General features: G+C 35.5%; 1 pseudogene; it reads right to left on the minus strand.

Moving 5' to 3' along the window:
- Positions 1-1,684: 1,684 nt before the first annotated feature.
- On the minus strand, positions 1,685-2,113 carry LOC131947693 (large ribosomal subunit protein eL33-like; annotated as a pseudogene).
- Positions 2,114-7,912: the final 5,799 nt, after the last annotated feature.

Here is a 7,912-nt window from a genome sequence, read left to right on the forward strand (position 1 = left end):
CAAGCATTGTTTACATTTAAATATCTCAGTTTTAGAAATCAAGGTCACACGTCTAAGAATATATGATTGGTAACGCATTCATGCCTTCTTATACATTTCGTCAGACTTTCTTCTGTTCCCGCTGCAACGCATGAATGAATGAATTCTTTGACTATTTCTAGCCTTAATGAAACCGGAAGTAATTTTGTACTTATTACACGCGTGTTATAAAATATTCAATTTTGGTTGAGAAATATGCTTTCTGGCATCAAAAATTTTAAACCATTTGGAACCAGCTTTTCTTTTTTTTTATAAGTTTATTTTTAAAATAACCAACATAAACAAAGGCCATTTTATACAAAATAATCATAATGGAAATGGTTAAAGTCCAGTTTTACTCTCTTTCAAATCTGTTCACTCGCCCAGTTTTTGACACACTGTACAGGCAATATCTTGCACACACGAGAAACAAAGAACGTTTAGTGTCAGTTGATCTCAGGGCCCTTACCACCAGGGACAAGCATAGTGATATTATTTCCATTGAGCAAAAGTTTGTCCAGCTTTGTAACCCTCCTGCCTTTTGATACACTTTCAAATGTTGTGACATCTTCATAGTGATATTATTTCCATTGAGCAAAAGTTTGTCCAGCTTTGTAACCCTCCTGCCTTTTGATACACTTTCAAATTCTGTGAAATCTTCATAGTGATATTATTTCCATTGAGCAAAAGTTTGTCCAGCTTTGTAACCCTCCTGCCTTTTGATACACTTTCAAATTCTGTGACATCTTCATACTGATATTATTTCCATTGAGCGAAGGTTTGTCCAGCTTTGTAACCCTTCTGTCTTCTGATACACTTTCAAATGTTGTGACATCTTCATAGTGATATTATTTCAATTGAGCGAAGGTTTGTCCAGCTTTGTAACCCTTCTGTCTTCTGATACACTTTCAAATGTTGTGACATCTTCATAGTGATATTATTTCCATTGAGCGAAGGTTTGTCCAGCTTTGTAACCCTTCTGTCTTCTGATACACTTTCAAATTTTGTGACATCTTCATAGTGATATTATTTCCATTGAGCGAAGGTTTGTCCAGCTTTGTAACCCTTCTGTCTTCTGATACACTTTCAAATTTTGTGACATCTTCATAGTGATATTATTTCCATTAAGCGAAGGTTTGTTCAGCTTTGTAACCCTCCTGCCTTGTGATACACTTTCAAATTTTGTGACATCTTCATAGTGATATTATTTCCATTGAGCAAAAGTTTGTCCAGCTTTGTAACGCTCCTGCTTTATGATATACTTTCAAATTTTGTGACATCTTCATAGTGATATTTCCATTGAGCAAAAGTTTATCCAGCTTTGTAACCCTCCTGCCTTCTGATACGCTTTCATATTTTGTGACATCTTCATACTGATATTATTTCCTTGGAGCAAAAGTTTGTCCAGCTTTGTAACCCTCCTGCCTTCTGATACGCTTTCATATTTTGTGACATCTTCATACTGATATTATTTCCATTGAGCAAAAGTTTGTCCAGCTTTGTAACCCTCCTGCCTTCTGATGTACTTTCAAATGTTGTGACATCTTCTATCACCATCTTGACAAGGTCATCAAACCCCAGCAAATCTCTTTGTTATTCTTCATGATGATGTGGATCCTGGGTACAATACATTTGTCAACAAGTTCAAGGTAGAAGCTGTGTAGGGTTTGCTTTTTCTAATGTTATAACATTTTAATCTGGAACTCATTCTATACTCTTGATGGGTACATCATCACTCTGATTCTTCTGCCCATTGCTTTGCTTGGCAGGTTCTTCCTGAACTTGGCCATTACAGCACCACTGTTACCATGGGGACGAGTTACTTTGCCCCAGATAACTCTAAGCCGACTTGGTTTATTATGACCAGGACAGGCTGTTAGCCTCTTGGCCTTGTAGACATAAGCACACTTTTTTCCAAGGTAAAAATCTGTCTCATTCTTAGTGTTGACGCCTTCAATTTTCAGAAGAGCAATAGATTCATGCTGGTTTTTTGTGTCCTCTTTTGTAACCAGTGAATACAGCTTTACAGTATAACCTTCCTGACTTTTTGGGAGCATATGGCTGTGATTGTTTCTCGGCCATTGAGAAACCTTTAATCTATATATATGATTCTCTTCTGGGAGACGCTAGAAAACAAGCTGTAAACGCACTCCCTACCATCCCCACCCCTACATGGTCTTAGTGAGTTGTGGTTCACGCTATGTTTGCCTTCGTGGAGTCGGGTTTAGTGACGGCTATTAGGGGCAGATAATTTAGTTTGAAACGATTTTAAACGTTGGGGGGGGGGGAGGGGGGGGGTATGGTCCTTAACGAGCTACTTATAGTGTTTTAAAAAATATATTCAGTGTCAGCGTTGGTACTGTCGAATTCACAAATTATGAATTACTGAAAAGTAGAAAAAACAACACGTATCTTATGCCGCGGGCCGGCTCGTTTATTATATTACGGATATGTTGCTTGACTAATAGTTTATTTGTAATTTCTTGGTACAAAAACAATTTGCATTTGTAAAAATTCAACTATTTAATACAATCAAACAATAATAAAAATTTTCTAAACTATTCTAATTAAGTATTTCATATTTTTATTGCTTTTTCAATTAAAATTTTGATAAAATGATAATTCCAAATGCAAATAAGTTTTTAAAAAATAAAATAGTCATATAACACTGTTTAAAATACCATTTAATACAATAATAAAAATGATAAACATTTTCATTTAAATATAAATAAATTTATTTTATTTTTCTAAAAACATTTTAACATGTTTTAGGTTATATCCCTTGTATTTGAAATTGTGTTAGCTAACTCCCGTTGGTAAAAAAATAAACCGGGAGTGATCTCCCCTAAACTTTCTCGAATATTCTTATAAAAAACAACAGGGGATGGGAACTCGGGATATAGTTAGGATTTTTAATCCATTTTAAATACTTAAACTTTTTAAAATAGAATAGAATATCATAATAAAAAGAATTGCGCACCAAGCGAACGCCAAATAAAGATGTTCATAATAGTACGAATATTATTAGTACTTTATAAATTTACATGCGTGTTTTGAGAAATTGGAAATAGCGTAAATTACTACTTCGGGTCAACGGAAATTACTCAAAATTTGATAGAAGGTAGAGAATTAGATCATTTACTTACATGTGAAATTTCATTTATCTATCTGAAATAGTACTCAAGTTAAAGTCTTTTGAAAAATTCAAAGTAGGAAAAGTACCACTTCCGGTTATCGGAAATCGCTCAGAAGTTAATACGGATCTACGATTTTGATAAAATACTTATATATGAAATTTCATCAACCTAGCTGTAACGGTACTCAAGTTATCGTGTTTACACACACACAGCACACACACATACAGAGACACACAGACATACGGACAAGATTGCAAAATTATGTTTTTCCGTATCAGTGAGGTGTAAAACGTCGAGATTTGTAAAAATCTCGATTTTTCTTTTGCACGATTACAAGACTTTCTCTATACTTCGTATATACGAGAAAGTAAAAAAAGAAGTTGAGGTAAGAATTATAGGTTAAATTGTTAATACAAGTGATGGTGCATTCTAATAAAAGTCTGTAATGTTCAATGAAAATAGAACGAAGCAAATTTTTAACAATATAAAATTAATATGGATATAAACTAGCACAAGATGTGCTTACATCTGTGTTGTTTAAATAATATGTGCTTACATCTGTGTTGTTTAAATAATATGTGCTTACATCTGTATTGTTTAAATAATGTGTGCTTACATCTGTGTTGTTTAAATAATGTGTGCTTACATCTGTGTTGTTTAAATAATGTGTGCTTACATCTGTGTTGTTTAAATAATATGTGCTTACATTTGTGTTGTTTAAATAATGTGTGCTTACATCTGTGTCGTTTAAATAATGTGTGCTTACATCTGTGTTGTTTAAATAATGTGTGCTTACATCTGTTTTGTTTAAATAATGTGTGCTTACATCTGTGTCGTTTAAATAATGTATGCTTACATCTGTGTTGTTTAAATAATTTGTGCTTACATTCTGTGCTTACAACTGTAAGATGTCTACATAATTATTGTGTGCTTACACCTCAGTGTTTTGTTTAAAGAGATGGACCACAGTGTTATGTTTTATCAGACAACTCGTGTTGTTAAAAAAAAAAAAAAAAAAAAAAAAAAAAAAAAAAAAAAAACATATAGTGCGTATAGCATTGTGGCTGACTAGAGGTTGAACATGGTAGCCTTTTATTAACAAACGTCTTTTTATTTTTAAAGTCAGTTTCTAAGCCAACGATTTCAGTTGGTAATGGACCTTGGCACCAAATTAAAAAGCAGTTTATGTTAAAGTTGTATTAAGCAATAATCAGGTTTAAAGAGAGCTTAATGACACTGGTTTAGCAAAGATTGTGTCGCCATCTTTAAAAAAAATACTTTTCTCGTTATTTGTATTTTACATCCCTTTAGAGGTCGCCAAAAATAAGACTACTTCCCTGTGGGTCCCTAACCTTAATACATGTCTTTAGGGGTCGGTTATATTAGTAATGTCATCGTCCTTGGGATACCCAAATCTTGAGACAGCTCAATCAATATTTTTTAAAGAAAATGTTTCAAAAAGGAAAAGTTTTACTGAAGGCTGGTTAGGCTAAAGTAAGACGTCATTTTAGTGTGTGTGTGTGTGTGTGGGGAGGGGGGGGGGGATTTCGGTGACGAACGTCTATCATTGAGGGGTGGGTGGAACCAACAACATTTACGTGACGACGTTCATGGACTACCTTCTTTACGCCATAATATAGAGTCAGAAGTTTAAACGACGTCACAGAAATTTTCTTGAAGTTAATTTTTAAACCTTAAGAAAATTCGTACAGTATTTCTTATTTCAGTAGTTATTATGATCTGCAATGAGAAAGTGTTTTCAAAAATAATCATTTGTCTTTCGGTGTTTCTTCCAGGCATCCCCCTTTCCCCCCCCCCCCCCCCCCACCCCCCGAACGAAATTGAATTTATATAGAAAATATATACTTTTAACAGTGTCCGCCTTCCCCCCCCCCCTCTCCCGGAGAACAAAGTCTGGAAGAAACACTGTCATCATCTAGAATCTAGAATATTTCTCAAAACCATCCTATTTTAGCTAGAACAGCTAGTTGCTGTTTGTAGCCTTTATAGCAGCTCCCTCTCAGCAGAGGGCAGATCTTTTCTAATAATTTAATTATTTTTTTTTAAACTCCTCAAGTTGAAGTCAGAAAACTCGGCTGCATCCTGATCACACTGAAAAAAATAGATTATATTTTCCTTTACTGTACAACCGGCTCGAATTTCTGAAAATGTGCTCAAACGGTACGCCATAGTCGCCGGCTTCTGGGACCGCCCCTGTGCAGTTTATGTGTGGTCGTAGGGCCGTGTGTATTTATTCCGGTGCCACAATCATCCTTGTTGGTATACACGCGCTTATCACACCTACATGGGGAGACCCGGATGGTGCTTGGGAAAAGGTTTGGATAGGGGCGAACCGGCTGAGGTTTATAAAAAGTTGTCTCCCTTGGAGTTAAGGGAAGTAATTGCGTTTAAGGGAGAGAATAAATAGAGTCGATTGCATTTGTATACTGGTGTATTTCAAATTATACCACAAAATAAAAATTAGTGTAGAGTTAAATTTAACACACTGACATTTATTTTATTTTATATTTTTATTCATGAATATAAAATATAATCTTTATAAACTGTGTCTATAATATTTAATTAAAATATTTTAAATTTAGCAACGGAATTTTTTTTTATGTATTCATGCCGTTCATCTGGGGCTGCAAGCTGTGTAAAGACAGACACGTCCCTTCCGGTGAGTTTTTGTAGGTGGCGCCGTTTACCATAGACACAATTTGCAGTTGTTGTTTTTGTTTATGTGGTGTGCCATATCGTCTTTAAAAATAGATTGGATTTGTAGGAAGCGAAGGATTGTGTTCCTGATACGCTAGATCCAGCCTACTGGCGGTCAGACAATGTAAGCCTACAGGTCAACTACAGGCTGGAGGATATACTTGACCGTGCTAACTGGTCGGAAATAATGAAGTATGCAACACTGTATTAGGGTTAAATGAAGCAGGAAATAATCTATAAGTAGCCTATGAAGTAGCCAATACTCTAGAATGGGTTAAATGAAGTAGGCAATAATCTATAAAAGAGCTTCTTCCAGGCATCTTTTCGGGGGGTGGGGGATAGAAACGTCCCCCCCCCCCTTCCGAAAGTAATAGAATTTATATAGAAAAAATATAATTTTACCAGTGCCCCGCACCCCCTGAAGTTTTAGCCCCCCCCCCCCGAAAATCTCAAAGTTACCCCCCCCCCCCACCCTTCCCACGGAGAAAAAGAGTCTGGAAGAAACACTGAAATATAACGGGTTAAATGAAGTAGCCAATAACCTAGAAGGGGTTGAAAGAAGTAGTCAACAACCTATTACGGGTTGAGTGAAGTAGGCAATAACCTAATATGGGTTGAGTGAAGTAGGCAGTAAACTAATACGGGATGCGTGAAGTAGGCAATAACCTAATACGGGTTGAGTGAAGTAGGCAATAACCTTATACGGGTTGAGTGAAGTAGGCAGTAAACTAATACGGGATGCGTGAAGTAGGCAATAACCTAATACGGGTTGAGTGAAGTAGGCAATAACCTTATACGGGTTGAGTGAAGTAGGCAGTAAACTAATACGGGATGCGTGAAGTAGGCAATAACCTAATACGGGTTGAGTGAAGTAGGCAATAACCTATTACGGGTTGAGTGGAGTAGGAAATAACCAAACACGGGTTGAGTGAAGTAGGCAACAACCTAATACGGGTTGAGTGAAGTAGGCAATAACCTAATACGGGTTAAATGAAGTAGGCAAGACTCTATAAAGGGTTGCTATATTAAAGAAAAGGTTATTATTCTTGTACTCATCTTACCAATAATTGTTTATATCGTTGTGTAAAATGTCCAACGCCCACCAGCTTTCTTATATAACATTTCCTTTTAAACATTTGTAAAGCCTTATTTGTGTTAGTGACAGCCAAAACTTGACCACTAGGACACTGACAGCCAAAACTTGACCACTAGCTAAAACTTGACCATAATTTCCAACCAATTTTGGTAAAAGAGAAAATGTGTCGTTTAAATACTTTTCAAAAAAGTTTCTGCAATATAACTTTCTTTATTTTTTTAATTAAGCTATATAATTACACCAAAAAAATTTCCCGCGAACCGGATTCGAACCAGTGACCTAAGGATAGCAATTAGCACTCTACAGTCCTCCGCTCTACCAACTGAGCTTTCAAAATGCTTTCAAAACTTCCGATATGTGTACATCTTAATTATGATGATCAATCTGTTCAAAATTTAAAAGTAGATAATCTCTCGATGAATTATGTTCTGACTTTCTGTAGTTCAAAATCTGTTTTGGCCCAATTACCTACAACAAAAATTATTTGACGAAAGTAACGAACGCTATTTCAGCCATTGATAGAGCTGATCAATGTTCACAAAATATATCATATAGATAGATCTGCCTGGAAGAAACTCTGAGAATAGCAGAAGACAATTACTCAGCCTTCTGACAATCCAAATCTCCCATTACACAACGTTTACACTTGCGACATGTATACTATACATGTCCAGAAAAAAAAAACTCTGCCTTAAATTAATTTTATCCGAACATGTATGGGGGGGGGAGCTACTCACTTATTGCGAAGTTGTTTTTTTTTTCTAGACATGTCCCAAGTGTAAAGTCTGTGTTAGACTTGGATGAATAGTAAACAATAACAATACGCGTGTCACTAGTTCTTCTAAGACTGATGTCAATTAATTTTATTTCAGAAATCAAATACGGCTTATTTCTTCTTTTCTTTCTTCTTAAATTATATCTTTATATAAAAGGGAAAAAATAT

The sequence above is a fragment of the Physella acuta genome, unplaced genomic scaffold (assembly GCF_028476545.2).
Source record: "Physella acuta isolate Inbredline_101_S28 unplaced genomic scaffold, ASM2847654v3 ptg000604l, whole genome shotgun sequence".
In the NCBI taxonomy this organism is placed as follows: Eukaryota; Metazoa; Mollusca; class Gastropoda; family Physidae; genus Physella; species Physella acuta.